The sequence below is a fragment of the Marmota monax genome, unplaced genomic scaffold (genome assembly GCF_021218885.2).
Source record: "Marmota monax isolate L192 unplaced genomic scaffold, Marmota_monax_Labrador192_F-V1.1 WCK01_AAM20220418_F8-fsc00039, whole genome shotgun sequence".
NCBI lineage: Eukaryota > Metazoa > Chordata > Mammalia > Rodentia > Sciuridae > Marmota > Marmota monax.
In genome coordinates, this window is record NW_026693602.1 from 11,423,660 (window position 1) to 11,442,802 (window position 19,143).

Genomic DNA, 19,143 nt, shown 5'->3' on the forward strand with positions numbered 1-19,143 from the left:
AATTGTAGCAGGAATCAATATCGATTGTTTGTACCGAACTTATTTTGAAGGCCCATTGCCATTTGGGTTTTCTTCCTTGCAAAACCAATTTATTCAATATTCTAAGCATCTGGTAATATTTCTTTTTCTCTATATTTGTCATTGATTTTCAGAGGTCTTTCAACTTTTGGAAAATATGTTGTGCTAGGGGAATAGTGCTGATCCAGATTGCATGCACTGTACTGTTCTACTGAGTTCCTCTTCCTCACTTCATCTGGTTGATACAGAGTAGGCATAAATAGATACAGAAGTAGTAGTCATCACACATACTAGAAAAACAGTTGAATTCACCAGCAGCCACAATTTTATCAGGTGTGGTAATGTCATTATCCTATCAGCCCAGTAGGAATTCTAGCTCTGTACTGGGGAGAATGCTTTCTTTTATAAGCCACAGTTACAGAATTAGTTCTGAGACCTCAACCCTGCCCAAGCCTGTCAGAGGCTGCCCTTAACAGGAGCTAAGCACATCTTTAAGTCTTGAGTAAGGAGATACTGAACTGGCATTGCACCTGCTACGATGCATGTGGATTTACCTCTGCTTGGCTAGAGAGGTGCAGCTCTGGGATTGGGTGTCACCTGATGGGGCTGAGTTATGTCCATTTGTTTGTTGTAATATTGCCCCTTAACGTTTTTGGATGGAATGTTCTATCAAATGACTCCCCTCAATAAATAGGCTTCAGGATGTGCCCCCTCCTCGCCTGCCTCCTGTGTGTTTCTCTTACCCCTCCTTGTAGGAGGTTACATCTGAAGCAGAAAAGCCATCCTGAAATCACCCCCTGTTGAGGGCTGAAATCAAGTCAAGATGGCGCCTGGCACATTGCCAGGAGGAGTGGTCTGTGAAGCAATGCCAGGGAGCTATTAAGATGATGAGGATTCCTTATTGGTTGACTGCTGTATCTAGTTTATGTTAATTGAGTTAAGATATGTGTAATTAGTTAAGTATATATACTTCTGCTGTCCAGCAGAGAAGCGGCTCCTGCTATCTCGGGTGCCCGCTACTTTGAGTTCTCGCTCAGTTCCTGCTGAGTTCACTAGCAATAAAGTAGTTCCCAATTCAGCCTTCAAGTTGCTTGTCACCTCTCGATTATTTAACCCAGCCGGACTACGGGAACCCCCCAAAAAGGTATTTTCTGTGTCTGTGTAATCTATTCGTGCCAGCCCAAATGCCTCTGAGTGACCCTGGTTCCATATCCTGCACTGGAGGGGGGCTACACATGTCCTCTCTTCCCTAGGTCCGGTAGAAAAGCAAAGGGATCTGTCTCCTAAGCCCCTTCTCCAGGTTTCCTCTTGGTGAGAGTGAATACACACTTGTGAAGGCCAGACATGCCTGTATGTATCTAGAACCCAATGTTTCAATGACCTGTTACCATTATCTATCATCAAACCACCATTCTAAGAATGGTAATGTAGCCATTTTTTTAAATATATTTCTTTTCCCATGTTTGGATGCTACATGCCCTGATATCTGTTCTTTGTTCTGGAAAAAAAAAAAACTCAATATGGATAACAGTCCTGATGGAGAGCCCTCTCTTCCCTATTGTGAGCAGGTGTTGGGCATTCTGAGGCCTCTTGGGTGCTACAGAAAGAAACTCCAGAGTGGGGTCCTTCAGAACCATCTTCTTGGCACAGAGCAACTTTAATCTAAAAATAAGTAAACAAATAAAACCCTTTCACTTCCTATCAGTTTATACTGTAAATATAAAGGTTTTGAAGAAGAGTATTGTAAACAATGCCCACCAGCCACTGTGCAATAAAAAATAAAGAGAAGCACTCCATCTTGTCCAAACTAGAAAGTAGGAAAAAAAAATTATGGAGGAAACAAAGGATAGAGAAAGGCATTCTTTAAATAACTGAAATAACTGCATCAATACTGCATCATAAAATAAAAATTATTTTTTAAAATATGAAATGCATATTCTTTATATATAATACACTTAACTGGAAATTGAGGTCAGAAAATTAACAATATACTCCATAAAGTAATTGAAATTAACATAATACATTACTGAGTAACCCAGCAGTCAAACAATAAGCCTCAAAGAGAATTTAAAAAAAATATGTGGAACTGAAAAATAAAATAGAATGTAGCAAAATTTCCAAGTTGCATCTAGAGATGTAATTAGAGGGAAATGTTTAGCTCCATGTTTCTATATGTAAAAAAATAAAAGAAAAGAAAGAAATCAAACTGAAAATCTAAACTTCTATCAAATAAATAGCAAAAAGAGGAGAAATATTAATACTGCATAAGAAATCCTACAATTGTAAATAAACACAATAGAAATTAGTGAAGCAGATGATAATTCTTTTTTAGAAAGTGATAAATCTTCAATAAGACTGCATATATATTAATGGTTTAATTAGAAATTATTATGGGCACTTCTTCCCATATGATTTTAATAAATTAGACAAAAGGAACCTCTTTTGTCTATGTAGGTCTATGAACTACTAAAACCCAAGATTCCTGGAACATTGAATACATAAATGAAAGCTATAAACCATCCTGTACCCTTCTCAATTTTGATAGATTGATTCAAGTAATTTCTTGTTGTGGGAGGTTGTCTGTGCCTTTGAGTAAGCTCAGTTGCATCCCTGCCTCTGACAGATGCCAATAACACATACCCATAATGACAACTCAAAATATCTACAGAGCTTGCCAGTATTCCCCACAGGGTTAAAACCACCACTTTAGACCTTATCAAAGGAAATGCTCCAGAATTTCTAGTTTAATTGGTTTAGAGTTCTATCATGTATTTTAAAATGGAATAAAATTCTTTTATTCAAGTTTTCCAGAAATTAAAGAGAGAATAATACTTCCCAACTCATTCTATAAGCAAGTATCACACTTATGCCAAGTCAGACAAAGAAAGGGGGAGGAAAGGGGGAGGAAAGGGGGAGGGGAAAAAAGCAAAAGAACAAATAAAACAGAAAGCATTCTTTTTTTTTTTTTTTAATTTCTGATTGACTTAATTTTTCCACAGAGGCTATGGGAAAGTGTGTGATTTTATTTTCGAATGTTTGGAATTTTCCATGTATTTCTGAATTAAAGGTTTATTTAATTTTTGTCACAGGATGTATACTGTGTGTGTCATTGAATACATTTTAGTCAGCTTTTTGCAGCTGGGACCAAAAGACCTTACAAGAATAATTACAGAGAGGACAAGTGTATTTGAGGGCTCAAGTTTCAGAAGTCTCAGTCCATAGATGATCGACTCCAGTCCTTGGTCCCTGAGGTGAGGTAGAACAACATAGCTGGTGTGTGCACTACAGGAAGGCATCTGGGGACATGGCAACAGGAAGCAGAGAGAAAGCCTAAGCTCAGCTCCCAAAACATACCCAAATGCAGGCCCCGATGACCCACCTCCCCCAGCCACACCCTGCCTGCCTCCTTTACCACTTAGTTACTCTCTATCAAATGATTAACAGACTGAGCAGGTTAAGGCTCTCGTGCACTAGTCATTTCACCTCTGAACTTTCTTACATTGTCCCACACAAGAGCTTTTGGGGGACACCTCATATCTAAACAATGACAGCATATGAAAAAAAAAATATTTTGTGGACATTGGAACAGTGCTGTGTGAATGACTATTGTGAAGAATTGGTGGATAACACTGCTCAATTTTTACGTCCCTATATATTTTTTTCTGTTTACTTGTTCTTTTGATAATGGAGAAAAATGTTGAAGTTTCCTAATCCAATTGAGGATTTATCTATTTTTGTTTCATATAGTTTGAGATTTTTGTGGGTATATTTGTGCATGCGTGTGTGGCACACACCTTTAGGAATGATAGATTTTGAGAGTTGACCCCTTTGTCATTATATGATATTGTTTTTATGGACCTTTATCCCTTGATAATATTTCTTCTTCTGAACTACACTTTATTAGATACTTTCACTACAATCTTTTATGATTAATGTTTTAATAGCATATTACTTTCCTTCTTTTTATCTATGTCTTTACACTTAGATGTTTCCAGTACACAGGAAAATATACCTGTGTTACCTGTGTGCTGATTTTATATCCAATTTAGCAATTTTCATCATTTAATGACTTTGTTTATAACATTTTTCTATATTGTTATTATAAATATATTTAGATTTTATCAGCAATGACCCCACTTATTACATTTTTCTGATTTATTGATTTTTAGTTTCTTGCTGCCTTTCTTTGGCATGTTGAGTATTTTTATAGTTCTATATTTACTGTATTATTTTTCTCTTTTTAGTTACCTATTTGTGTGATTGCCCCATTGTTTACAACATATTTCTTTTAGGAAACACAGTCAAACTTCAAAGAATATATAGAGTAGAAGGAACCTTTAAGAATACATTCTCAAAATCCCACTTCTGTATTTGTGACATTATCTTTTATTTTTACATAGGCTATAAGGTTGCTAAACATTGCTACTTTTATTTCTTTAGAGAGTCAAACATATTTCCATGTTTATATTGTCTGTGGTGCTAGGGGTCAAGCCCATGGTCTCATACATGCCAGGCATGTGCTACTACAAAACCCCTAACCAGCTCAATAGTCAAATAAGTGTGATTAAAAGAGAAAATGTATATTTTTATATTTGCCTTTATGTTTTTCATTTCTGAGGATCTTTATATATTTGTGTAGACCTATGCTTTGTCTAATATTATATTCTTAATGCCTAGTTTTAAAATTTCTTACAGTGTTTAATAGGTGATATTAAAGTGTCTTATGTTCTCTTTCCGAGAGAAACATGCTATTTTCTCTTCAGTTTTGAAAGATATTTCCTTCATGGAATTTGACATCAATAGTTTTTTTTTTTTTTTTGTGTGTGTGTGTGTGTGTGTGTGCTCTTCCACTGCTTCAACGTCCTCAGTTTTTGTTTGAATAAAAGCTCCTTCTCCCTTATTTGAAATAGAATTTAAACTTGGCTCATATAAAAATCTAGATTGAGTTTTCAGCACTTTTAATATATCCAACATTCAGATTTTTGTACTTACCAAAGTATAATTATCATAGTTACATGTCTCTTGATAGATTGCAATAAATGGCTTTAGATAGCCAATAAAGTAAAAGAAACATGGCCATCCATTGTGTTCTCGCTGGAATTGTTTGGGAGGCAAAACCTGCCATAATCTTACATTCACTATCCTTTATTTGTAGTTTGACTTTGTTTTTCTGTAGTTGCCTTGAAGGTTTTCTGTTTTTGTTGTGTGCCTGCATGTATGTTATTGATATTAACTTTATTAATGTTTGAGAAATTCTTGAATCTGTGATTTGATCTCTAATATAATTTCAGGAAAGTTCTCAGCCTTTATCATGTCAAATATTAATTATTTCTGTCTTTCTCTTCTTTCTCGAGAATCCCAAAGACGTATAATGATTTCACTGGTTTCCATAGCTCCTTCCCCATCCTGACCTGTAACACTGAAGGGTGGTTTTCTCTGATTTCCCACTCCTGCTTGGGTTTTAACTGTACCAGAGTGAGATCCATAATAAAGATCTTCCAGCAGTAGGAACAACATTTTCCGGGGCTCTCAAAATCTCTAGGTGTTTATACTCATCTACACTAGGGCCCAAGTGTTTATGAACTTTTAAATCAGATCTGACCCAATTGCAAGGAAGTCTAGTCTCATTCTTGTTCTTGCAGGTTTTGCTTTTATTCCAAGAACATTGACAAATGTATATATATATATATATATATATATATATATATATATGTATATATAGATAGATAGATAGATAGATATAGATAGATATAAATACACACACATATATGTGCATGTATATATTTAATTGCTGTTTCATTTATTTTGATAATACAGTTTACAGATTATTTCAAATTGTTAAATACAAATCTATTTCAAGGCATGGCTGAAATACGTACTGATTTTTTCCTTCCAAGTTTTGCAAGGATGTATGGTATACTTTTTCTAATTTATTAAAAACACTAATGGAAACTGGGAATAGTTCCTTTCTATTGTTTAGTGTATTGAAACTTGATCAACAGTGCATTTACTATAAAAAACCTTCAGAATTATGTAGTGTTGTATAAGTCTAGTATTGTAGTCTCATAAAGATGTTGAAAAATTTTTTAGATCTTGAAATCTGTAATCATGTTTTTAAACTTATATTTGAAATATAATGTTCTTTAGCCCTTGTTTTATATAAATTGAATTTACTCTTAAGTATATTTGTTTGAAACGATACGTTTCTAGGAAATGAGATCTATCAGTATAAGGTATTGCCATCTATTCTATATTTACCGTATTTTGACTTAAATACATTCATTAGGTTAGCATTTTCCCATTTATGTCTCTATGTTTCTGTGTAGCTATGTATCGTCTATCCTTATATCACGTGACATTTTTTCTTATGTTTAACCTTTGTTTTCCAATCAACATGAAAATGCAGAGTTTAACCCCTTATCATTGTTTTAATATTCTTACAGATAAATTTATTTCAAATCCTTCATTTTATAATATGTGTTTTTCCATTGTTCTTTAGAATTAATACACCCTTAACTTGGAGGGAAAAATAGAGTACATTTTTTTTCATATATATTCATCTACTTCTGTATTATATGGATCATTTTAATATTTACTAATAAAGGTTAGGTCTTTGTTGCAATTATAGTCTCTAAGATCACTTCAAATGTTAATAATGAATAATACACTCCTGTTTCTACAGGAAACACATGATTGTGTTCTTGTAAGCCTTGAGTTTCATTACTTCAATTTGAAACAATGTTTCAACAACTGAAATGCCATTTGTATTATACAAACTCACATACCAATGTCCTTGTAAACCAAGCCAATATCAGCAAGATTGGAAACCTGCTCTTCCACATACCCCTTTTACTGTATAACATTCTTACCAGGTATTTCAAAAATAAATCTTGATCTGCAGATAATTCTTCACCTGCAAGTTTAACATGCTTCGTGCTGATTTGCCATTTTAAACATGTCACCCTGCCAGCTTAGTCAAAAAGGGGTTTTATGTTTCCTGAGTAACAGGATTATAAATCTCGGTGGCTTTCACCCTCACAACAATGCCATCCACTGCACTTGTTTTTTTTTTTTTTTTTTTTTTTTTTTAAATCAGCCAACAACTCAGTAGTCTGTAAATTTAGCCACATTTCCATTTTTCCCATCACTTCATCCTGCACTGTAGATTTTACTTCAACACTGTCCAAATCAACCTTATAGACAAAAGAGTGAAATTCCTTTTTTTGGTCTGTAATCCAGTGTTACATCAACACTGAAATCATACCTATTAATATCGAAATCATGAGGCATTAAAAATTAATGATTCATGTTCATCTCACACACACATTTTTTTTTTTTGTACTGAGGAACAGTAGCATTGCAACCCTATCTTTGAGGTCATTTTCAAGGCACAGTCACAAATATAGCAAAAATATAAAAAAAAATATGGCACCACACTGAATATGGTAAGAGCTTTTTCTTACATTAGGAAAACTGAAAAAAGACAGAACATTGCTGTGTTCAATCTCAGCTGGGAATATGCATGAGGCACATTCACTTTGTAACTTCTCTGACCATGTCAGTGAATGAGCCCAAAGGTGCTGCCAACTTGATTTGGGGGCTATAAATAAATTTTAGGAAGTAGGTAAATTTACAAATAATGAAAACCAATTATCCACTATTACTCACTTTTTTGAAGTTTCTCTGAAAATTTCTCTAACTTTTGTCTACTTCAAGTTGCAAGTAAACATAAACATTAAAAATATTTCCACTTGAATTATAAGCATTTAGGAGTAAAAAACAAAACAAAATTTTTTATACATCTTAGTAATTCAACATAAATCAATTTTATATAGTTGTATATAATGAATTTCAAGAAGTATTCAAATTTAGACTAATGTTTGAATCCTAATGACATAATAAATGCATAATATAAAAATATAACTTCCTGAAATAACATGTTTTTTCATTTGGTTTATAAGATAGTGAAACTTATTTTAGTGGGGCAAAGGAAACAAGATATGAAAAAATGCCCAATTTACTCCTGCGAATTTTATAACTAGTTTTCATCTGAATTATGCTCAAAATTTTAAAACATAAAAAATTCATTTATTATTTTAAAACAAAGTTGCTTGTCTTTTGGAACTCAAAGTTTAAAACCATTTTAGCTTTGTTAAATTAACCCATTTATAAGTTAATTTCTAACTAAATATGTAAAATGATTGATGTATAATATGAAAATAAAGAAAATATTTAAACAAAATATCCTTATGTATAAATTATAGATATAGATGATCTAATTATTATAATATCCTCCAGATTGCTGAATGAATTGCATTTTTGATTCATGGTTAAATCTTCATCATTTCTGAATTCTCTAATATTATTCAGGTTTTTTTTTTAAATTTATAAGTCTTTTGTTGGCAATCTATCAGCTAATCCTTTGACATCATCTTTGTTTTCTGTAAATGATTCTCTATATTTTAAATTTTTTTATATGTTGATGGAACTTTATTTTAATTGTAACTCTCAGCTTTTAAGAAAATTTAATAGGTAAATTTTATTTCATTAAAAATATTTTCTTAGTACACCTTTGAACTTACACCAATCATATAACAAATAATTTCTTAAATTTACAATATAATTATTTTTTAAAATATTATAACTTTCTGTAATTTTTTTTCTATTGGTTCCAATATCTCCAGCATACAGAAAGCATTGACTTCCTTGGAAATCGATATTTGGAATAAAGCACATTTGACATTGTTGGAAAATGCTATGTTTATTATTCATTGATGTTTTAAAAGCAGCTCAATTTATGCTAAAGAGGAAAAAAGGTGAAGAAAATGACAGGGCAGGAAAGAGTCAGATAATTACAGAAAATGATTCCTGAACATGTTGAATAGATATGTAATGCTTATGAATATTTATGTCTTTACTATACATTCTCTTAAAACATTTAAATTTCCAAAGAAAAACATTATATTTGAAATCGTATTATGTTTATATAGATGCTATCTCTTTTTCCCTAATTAAATTTCACAAACTCAAATTCAAAGTCAGAATACTACCTATAAAATGATTAGTTTTTTTTTAAATTTGTTGAAGGCATTTACCTGTTAGATGTGTATTTCAAATTTTATAATAATAAAGACATAAAATGACTAAAGATGCATAAGGGTGTTGCAGATTATGCTTTCCACATTTCCGTTCTGCCCATATACTTTGCAGATATATTCTTTCCAAATTACTATTTCACAAACTAAGATGATTCTCAGTAGGGAAGCCTTACCTCATGTCGTTTTCATCAAAGGAATTTAGTCTACATTTGCTTGTCTGAATATTGCCATTATATTACTAATTTACACATTGGAAAAAGGGTCAAGAGTACTTCAAATTTTTGTTGACTTGATATTAACCTGAAAGGGAAATTTTAATAACTGACGAAATATATCCACAGTAGTTCAACATCAAGAAAGTTTCAAGTTATGTGCTTTTAAATGAGAAAATTTTACCCCATGTTATTAAATTATAAACATATTAAGTTTTATTTTACAATTCATGATTTTTATTTAAGACAGGCAAATAAAATTTATATTAGAACATAAATAGTAATGAATAAATTATAGAAAGGATACTTATTAAAATAATAATGGAATAAGATTATATAAAACAAGTTTATTGTTAAAATAAACAAAATGGTGTGGTTTTGCAGTAACTTTATATGTTATTTATAATATAAGTAAGTGAAGCCATTTTGAAAGTCATCATTAAAATATTATACAATTGTGGTAACCAAATACTATTTTATTAATATTATTCAAATTAATATTTTATTAAAAATAAATTTTTTCCTTTGGTTCAGTAGTTTAAACATGGTCCTGGTTGTTTCAAATTGTTAAATAGAAATATATTTAAAGACATTGCTGAAATATTTACTTATTTATTCCTCTTAAGTGTTATAAGGTTGTATGGTATATTTAATAAATCTAATATTAAAAACACTAATAGAAACTGGGGATAGTTCCTTTCTATTGTTTAATGGGTTCTTGGGAGGTTGTAAAAATAATCTTTCTCAGAAAAATATTACCGTTATTTTTCTGGAATTTTTCAGTTATACAAATCAGGATATAATCATATGATGCTATTAACAATGAAGAATGCTGTTTCATTTCTAAATGGATTAACAATCAAGGAAGTTGTTTATGTTGGCCCCTCAACATAGTAGAATATTCCTTTAGGTCTCTTTTAGAACATGATGCTAAAATTTTAAGAATGACTGAGAAACATTTAAGAGCTCAACATCAAGCAAAGAGTCATGGAAGCAGAGATCAAAATTAGATACACAATTGGAATGATGCTAAAAAACAAAAGAGAACTGCAGAAAATAGCCCGTATCATCCATTTCTCTGAATGGCAAATGAAATGATGGGTGTGTGCTGAAATGAAAACTCAGACCCAGAAGGAGAAATGCACACCAGCAAAGCTCCTACCTGTTATTCTACTCAACTGCAGGAATCAGGTGAGAATGAAAGTGTATGGTCCTCACAACCACAACGCCCTTCACCTACTGTGGGAAGGAAGCATTTCTACATCCTTTTCTCTTCCTTACTTGATGTTCATTGTTTCCCTCATAGAATTTAAAATCTTAACCTATTTCTCCAAATATGTGTTTCCCATATAGTCTCCGGATTTGCAGATCCACAGTGTCATGTAGTGCACCCGACCCCCATCAGGCCTCCGTCTCCAGGTGTGCCCCAGGAGTACTTTCTATATCTCCGCATAAATTTAACATCACAACTAGAATAATTAATCTGGAAAATTTTTGTGTTATGAACATCTGCCACTTTTGGAGAAAAATATAAACAGAAAACAATTAACAGTAAATGAGTTGATTAGACAAATGATGAAAGTATAGCACACTCTTTCAAAAATTTTGAAAAAGAAAGAGAGAGAGGTTCTCTTGTCTTTACAGCTGGATAACAGCTGTACTAGCATTCAGGAAAAAAAATGTTTTTGCATCTATGGAACAAAAGAGTATCTTCTCCTCTAATTTTCAAGTGTCTTAGAGAATGCATGTTTCCTATTCTCTATTGAATGCCAGAGAATATGGAAGGCCAAGTTGGTAGCATAATTGTTTTCCATAGAATTTCCCATTATCATTTCCATAATTCCTTCCTCTCTGCTTCTGTTTACACCTTCATGTTTTCTCTATGCCTTTCCAAATAGTTCTGTGTTCACTTTAATTCCCAATTTTCTCTAGCAAGCTTCCCACTTTTCCTCTGACGTTCCGGCCTTTTTACCCTACCCTTGATATCATTCTCTGTTTCCCTCACATTCTGTTTCTTCCTCTGAAAACACTCTCCTTTAGAATTGATCTATTTTGCTCTCCTCAGTCTCTATGTCTGAGCTGAATGTTCTCTTATGTTTCAATGCAGGTTTGTCTTTCCCTATGGAAACATACTTCAAACATAGTCATATCTTTTACTGAAAAAAAAAAAGTATTTTTTAAAATAATGTGTTTCTTTATTTTCTTAAAATTGGCTTCTTAAGGTGGACTGCAATGTCAGATAAACTAAGTGGATATAAATAATTGTCAGATGACACATGGAAATGATTCCAGTACTTGGAAAGGTAGCATGAGATATTTTGAGAGCTCTATCAACTCAACCTTCAACTTTTTAAAAAAGTGTTAATGTGAATGTGTCTGAGGTTAAATTAAAATCAGTCATTATATTCAAAGAAAAATTCCATCCATTTCCCACTGTTACATAATTTTCTTTCTAGCATCTAGTGTGTTATGTTCTTGATTCATGCCATTCATATACCAATTAGTTTGTGCAGAAATGTCCACCTTTTTTTGGTGGTGCTTTAATCATCATCTAAGAATATGCTTAACTATTCAATTTGTCTTGTTCAGAGCTTCTATAAAACTTGTATCAATGGCTCCAATTTCTCCAATTTCTGTAATTTCTTCTCAACCTTAGTGTTGAGAAATACTGTCAATAGCTGCCGATTAATCTGGATATAGCTTTCAAAAACATTAATTTACATTGAGTTCTACATTTTAGAGACCTTCACCTGAAAGACTTATGTCTTTAAATACTACATGATTCTCTGAAGTAGTGCTGCCTATTGGTAGTAAATAAGATTTTACAATGTCTTGCTAATTTTCGTGACAAACAGGTAAAATCAAGAAGTGAAGAGCTTCTGAGTAGAAACACCTTCCAAATAATGCAGGTACATGATCCTGTGTGAAGCAATTCAGCTTTGTGGATCTCATTCATGTGATAATATACTTTTCAATGCTGTAAATATGTTCCCTTTCATTCTTACTCTCTTGAGATATCCTTCACTTGTTCTTCAACTATGTTTAAATTAATGATACTTCTGTTTATTACAACCAGTTCTAAAAATTATGCCAAACTTTAAAATGTTTAATAAGATTGATTCTGCTTTGGGAGCACTCTACACCTGTGAATCTTAAGAAAATGGCATTGGTTTTTGTATTCTTAGAAAGTCATTCAAACATTTCTACAGGCTTCAGAAATGTGTAGTTAGGTGAAGAATATAAAAATTTTTGTTTAATCTATGTATAATTTAAACTTCAAAATATGTTTTTATATGCATGTTACTGAAGCAAATGCTTATTTCTATGTGAATCCTATCATGGAATGTTCAAGTATCATCATATGGTTATAAGATTTGGAGTTATTGGAGATATAGTAAATACATCTTGAAAACTTTAAAATTCTTAATCTGTAGGACAATAAAGCAGCTTGGGATAGCTTTCCCTGGTTTCCATGATTCAGAGATCTAATGATGTCTTGAAATACATGCACACATTCTGGTACAGCTAGAGATAAGGTATATATTCAGATTGATTCAATATTATACCTCATGTCAAAGGTTTTGGATACAAAATATTTTTTAATCTTCATCCTCTCCTCTGTAATGTCATATGATGCATGTTTAATTATTTCTTGTCAAAAACATTACAACCTTGTGATGCAATGATAGGGTTAAAATTACATTTTTTTTTACCATTTATTGTGTAAAAGATATCTTCTTTACAGACTTAGAATAACCTTTTCAAATTCAGTAAGGACAGGTGTTTGTGCTTCACAGGTTGAAAAGTTCATCTCTACCAGTTAATTAGCATTTTAATTTTTTTGCCTAAAATAAAAGGTTGTTCATATCCTTACATACAATGCTTGACTTGACTGTTCTACATATTTTAAATAATTATGTGAAATAATGATATTTAAATGGACAAATAATTTATTTGATAATTTCAACATATTTTACTAAGATCTTCTTTACTCTAGGTTTTTTGATGGCTGCCATGTATAACAAGAAAATATTCAGGTGGGATTCTTAAAATATTTGAAAATGATCCTCACTGTTTGCCAGACTTTGCCACCATCATTGTTACTTAGTAAATGCCATGGAGTCTGTCTACCACTGATCTGAAGCATATGATTTCTCTGATCCAAAACATTTCATATCTCTTAAAAGTCAAGTTATAAGAAAACAGTGAAACCATGCAAAGATGTGATATTTAGAACACAGTTATATAAAAACAAGAACTGACTTAGGCTTTATAATGATTACCTTAAATATGACAGATTTAAACCTAATTTGTTACTTTATTATGCTCTGGAAGATTTTACAATTACTAAAGGAACTGAGTAAAACCAATGAGCATCAAATCAATTAAAATTTCAAAGGATAGATTTTTAAATTTGGAATGGTACGCAACAGAGAAAAACATTGGTTGATATGTGTATCTTCCCAAGACAAAGTAAGTACTCTACCAAATGCCCTTTCATATCTGCTTATTACTCTAGATACTCTCAATGATAGGAGTACAAACAGAGTTTATCATTCAAGAAAGATAGTTTTTTTTTTTTTGTATTGTGTTCAGTTAGGTGGCAGATTATGCTTTTGATAGTGATATATAAATGTAGCCTAGAAAATGTTTAAGCACAGAGTATTGAATAAAAGAGAGGACATAAAAATCCATAGTTAAATGTATTATAAATTTTAAATTAAATAAGACATTTATAGTTAAGTAAATAAGCCAACGAAATGTTCAATTTTTCTTCATAGTGCAGATGTATTGCTTCAGCTAGGTCACACTGAGAGTGACCTGTTTTTATACACATTTTAGCTGGACTTCCATATAACAGTATTAAGGAGAGAGAAGCAGAAAACAATGTGATTTCCCTAGGCGCCATATCTCTCAGAGAAGAGCTCTGGAACTGAAACTATAAATCATTCAGCTACATTTTAATATTTTTGTCTCAAATCTGTTTGAAGTCCTCCATGATATTTCCAAAGCTATGGAGCAGAGCAAAGTGATCAATAAAATTATATGGTTCTCATTTCACTACGGAATAAGGACAAGCTATTAGATAAGCAACAAGTATTCACTCACCATCAGAAAGAGTTCAATATTTCAACTGGTATAATATTGATCTGTAGTTTAAGGATAGTATTTTAGATATTTTTTTCTTATTTAAAAAATTATTTTAAAATCTCAAACTTGCCGTTCACTATCATTATAGACTCACCTACAATTGGTCAAATCAAATACTACAAATGTATTATAAATCACAAAGCATTTTCAAATGGCAAATAGATATCTTTATTTTTAATATGTAGCATATGTATATATTTATTTTAACATATATCAAGTGACTTTCTTTTCTCAAAAAGTCACATGGAAAACATCTCTGCTTTAAAAACTATCACTAGTAATATTAGCATCAATGACTTGTAAGTGTATGTGAATAAGATTAAATGTAGATGAATACATACCATCAACTCCTCCATGGCTAAGTAAGTTCCATTATTCATCCTTTTATAGAACAGTCCAGTTATAAGCATAGCAGTCTGAGGAAAAGTAAAATGAAAAATTAAGATGAAAAATTCTTAAAGATGAGGGTTAAAAATTATACCAATTTTCCATCATACCTATTACTGGTCCTTTAATAAAAAATGTTTTCTAATTAATATTTCATTTACATTGGGGACAAGTACATAATGCAGTCATCAATTTGCTAAGATTCTGAAATACCATTCATTTATGTACGTATTTTCTCTATTCAAATTTACTATTCATTTCACTTGTCAATTTGCATATATTAAATCATCATGCATAATTTACCATATTTTGAATATTTTAGTAATGATGGTCCTTTTCTAAGATTTTTATATGTGCTTAAATTTTAAACACTCAAACATTTAAAAAACTTAAACTTGTCACTTGAGTTTTAAAATATTTTTATGGAGTAAAATATTTCATTAAATTGTTAGCTGTTTCTTTTTACTCAGACTACATGGATGAATGATAAACACTCTAAGATATTGTGTTAACACTCTAAATGAAACTTTGAAAGTAATAAATAGCATGTTCTTTACAAACTTCCTTGTTATTTTATTTCATTTGGTTAATATAGGCGTAACTCCATGAGGCCAATATTTCACTTGTCCCTCTGCATTAATTCATGAGTACTTTAGCTCTTAATACAAAGCATTATGTCGAGTTTCAGAAGTCACCTCATTAACATTGTGGTCCTTGGAGCCAAAATTAAGTTAACCAGTTCTGACAGTTTTATATTTCATGTGTTCTATTTCCAACATTCCATTCTTATTTAATTTTACACACATTAAGAAGGAAAATTTTTTACTCAACTAAAAATACATCTCCAAACAAATAAATGGGAAGTTGCTCTACAAAAAAAAATTAAAAAGTACACAAAGCAAACACACTTTAGAAACTTGAAATGAATTATAATTGAGAAAAAAAAATCTGCAGGAAATATAATTGTTTTACTTCAATAGTTAAAGAATTGTTGTTGTTGTTTTTTTTTTTTTTTCAGTTCTGTTAAAGAAAAAAGTATTCTGACACTTGTTAAAAAGCTAAGGATAAATTTATTCAGGATTGTTGTGATAGATGCCAGGTGATTATAATAGGGAAGGAAGACTGGGCTGAACCCTGAATACATAAATCATTGCTGCAGAAGAATAAACAGGCAGAGTGAGAGGGTCCATAGATGCAAGTTGTGAAGGGGAGACATCCAGGACGCGGGCTTCTTGTTACCAACAGGATTCTTGCTCAAGGCAGGCCAGAGTGATCACATTTCGAAGGTGGAAGATTCTCTCTAAAATGAGCAGATTCATGCAATTCTATAAAGACGGCCCAGAAATAAGGTTTTCATAAAAGGAGCGTTCACAGGAGCCTGACTAGTGAGCCGGGAAGTGTCTTTGCCAGCTCCGAGGGCATCTTCCATACACAGGTTCCAGCCCTGAGCGTCCTCCCCTGGCTCCAGGTGGAGGAGAAAACTCGTCCGTGTAGCCACTGAGAGAAGAGATTAGGAAAAAAAATTACCTACCAAACTCTGAAAGGCCACGTGAATCTGCCTATATGACAAAATCTAATTGGGCTTTTTTGGTTGTGAGTTGTTTTTATCATCCTTAGAATGTCTGATATGTGAGTTGAGTATATGTAAAATTTACCTGGTTCATTTTTTCAAGATGGTAAAAGTGAAATACACAGAGATTCGTGGTAAAGAAATATAGTTCTTCTGAACTATGTTATGTGACTCTAGTGCTTCCGTCTGAATTTCTCATTGAACTGTATTTGAATTAATGAAATTAAGCCTGGACTGTATATGCCACAATATTTGCATTAACTTCCATTCTCTGCACAGGGCTGCAAATAGGCAAATATTGGTATTTAAATTAATGTGGTTAATTTGATCTCCAGTAAGAGGATAGCATTTCAAACAAAAACTCCTTTGTGAAATCTGATTCATATAAATTGATAGTATTCCAAATATATATTAAACTGATTTAATAGATACAGAAAATATTTTATTGTGTATTTTTTGTACTTATTATATTCCTAGAAGTTAGGGGAAACTTTTACTTCTTTTGATGGAGCATGAATCTCTGACTTAGCATGAAATGTAATAATGAGTCAATAACTATCATGAATAGAAAATATTCTGAATGATTTAACCTATTTTCATAGAAAGTAACATTTTTTGTATACAACAGATTAATATTAAAATCTACTTTTTTTCTCTTTGACAAATTTTGACAAATAATTTTCACTTGATTCATTATTTTCAGAAATGTTTTTCTTTTCATTTGATCATTCTCACTGTTTTCCACTTACTCTTACCTTCAATACAACATTCAGAGCAAAATAGATACACAGGAAGTCTGTCATGAACATTTATACGTATTCTGAATCAACCTCTGTCCTCTACAGAATGTCTACCTATTCAATTATAAGAAGTGATCAGACCTTAACGCATGAAAGAAGGAAGATTAAGGAAAAAATTTTCATGACTACATGAGAAGAAGCATGCTTCTAGACTCAGAATCCCGATCAAATCAAGGTTCCATAAGTAAGAAAATCAGGGGGACATTCATATCAATCAATATTCATGTCTATATAACTAAAGATATATTGCCATATTATATTGATGATAATGTGACAATTTCAAAAATGTATCTTAAGACTTATGATCACACTTTAAAATGTGCTCATTAACTGTTGTATTGTACACCTTGATACTTTTGAATAAAAGTTTTAGTGATAGCAGGGTCACAAAGACAATCTAAAGTTTTAAAAATTCTAAATAAAAGATGGAAAACAATAGATATTCCAGTAAAAAGCAAAGTTGACAACAAAATTTTCTGTTTCTATATTAAATCCAAGAAAACAACAGGAGATATATCAGTAATTGTTGAGTGTTTTAAAATATAAGTGATGATAAAAATAAACTAGTTTATGAAAAATGATACATATTAATGTTGCATAATAAGCGTCACATGAAGTAAAGTAATGTAGGAATAATAGTGCTGACAAATGTAATTTTCTGTATTTAGAAGTCCAGGCATTCCAAATTAAAGCTGGTAAGAACACAAAATTCCTAGGAAAGGTGGGAGTTTTGTGGGATAATTATTTTTTAATCTGTGAATATAGATATTACAATGTCCCATCTTAGCAGCTCACTGTATAATAACTTTTTAATCTTGTTCATTTTTGGCTTCATTTTTAATGACTTAATGTTGCTACGACCCCTTTCTCCTTCATCTCTGAATATAATTATCATTCATTATTTAACTCCTCAATTTTGACTCAAGGAGTGTTACATGTAGTGACTCCTTTCTTTCAAACATCATGTCGAATCCATGAATGCTTGCCCTTAAGAGATACCAGGTTACTTTCACTAGCAGCCACATCTAGGCAAGGTCAAGGCACTTAGGTAATCAGAATAGTTTCTTAACTGATTGTTCTGGGTGTCACCCTGTTTCCTAAAGTCCAGTTTCCATTCAGTGGTCAGAAGGATCTTGAAACAGAGAACAAAGAATGCCATCCTCTTGCTCACAGCTTTCTAACTGATCCCCTTCTCAGAAGCCTAAACCCTGCCAGTACTTGTGAACTCCAACCTTCTCAGGTCCCCTAATTCCCTGACTATCACTTCTCTTATCCTAGCTCTCACTACATTCATTCTGTCCTCAAGAGATTCCTGATATTCCTTGAAAATGCCAAGCTTCACTCACCTTAAAATTGGCATTTCTGCCTGCACATTCTCATGCTCTGGTACTTATGCAGCCTCGACCTGACTTCACTCCGGACCTGCTCAGTGGACTCCTTTTCACAGAGAATCTCTTTAACCACCTCCTACCCAGTCACTTTTAACCTAGATTTAAATTTCTCTCTAGAACTTATCAGCATCTCACACACTGCATTTCTTTCTATTTCTTTACTTCTGTTTTTTATTTTTCCCCCTAGAAGAAAGAATGTGAGCTTTTTTAGAAATTTCTTTTCATCACTGACTCCAGCACAAAGACCCATTTCTGGCATAGAGTAAATGATTAATGAATATTTGCCGAATAAACTTGCATAAATCCAGCCTTGGTCTGTTAATGACTGATTATTTTGCTCTAAAATCAATGACAATATGAAAGAAGTGTGCTTGTATTTTTTACACTTCACTAAGAGAAAATATTTATTGAGAATTGAATCTGTGTCATGCACACTGCTCATCTCCTAAGCCAGTTCCCTCTGTTCACCTGTTGACGTCAGTATTCACTTCATCGTTGATGGCATAGCCACTAAAA

The 19,143-nt window shown here is 32.1% G+C and overlaps 1 long non-coding RNA gene across 1 annotated transcript; it reads right to left on the bottom strand.

Moving 5' to 3' along the window:
- Positions 1-9,309: 9,309 nt before the first annotated feature.
- On the bottom strand, positions 9,310-18,673 carry LOC131424746 (uncharacterized). The gene is made up of 3 exons (XR_009228240.1): positions 18,583-18,673; positions 14,821-14,895; positions 9,310-9,416 (listed from the first exon to the last, which is right to left on the bottom strand). It is a non-coding gene; the product is annotated as an uncharacterized LOC131424746 (long non-coding RNA).
- Positions 18,674-19,143: the final 470 nt, after the last annotated feature.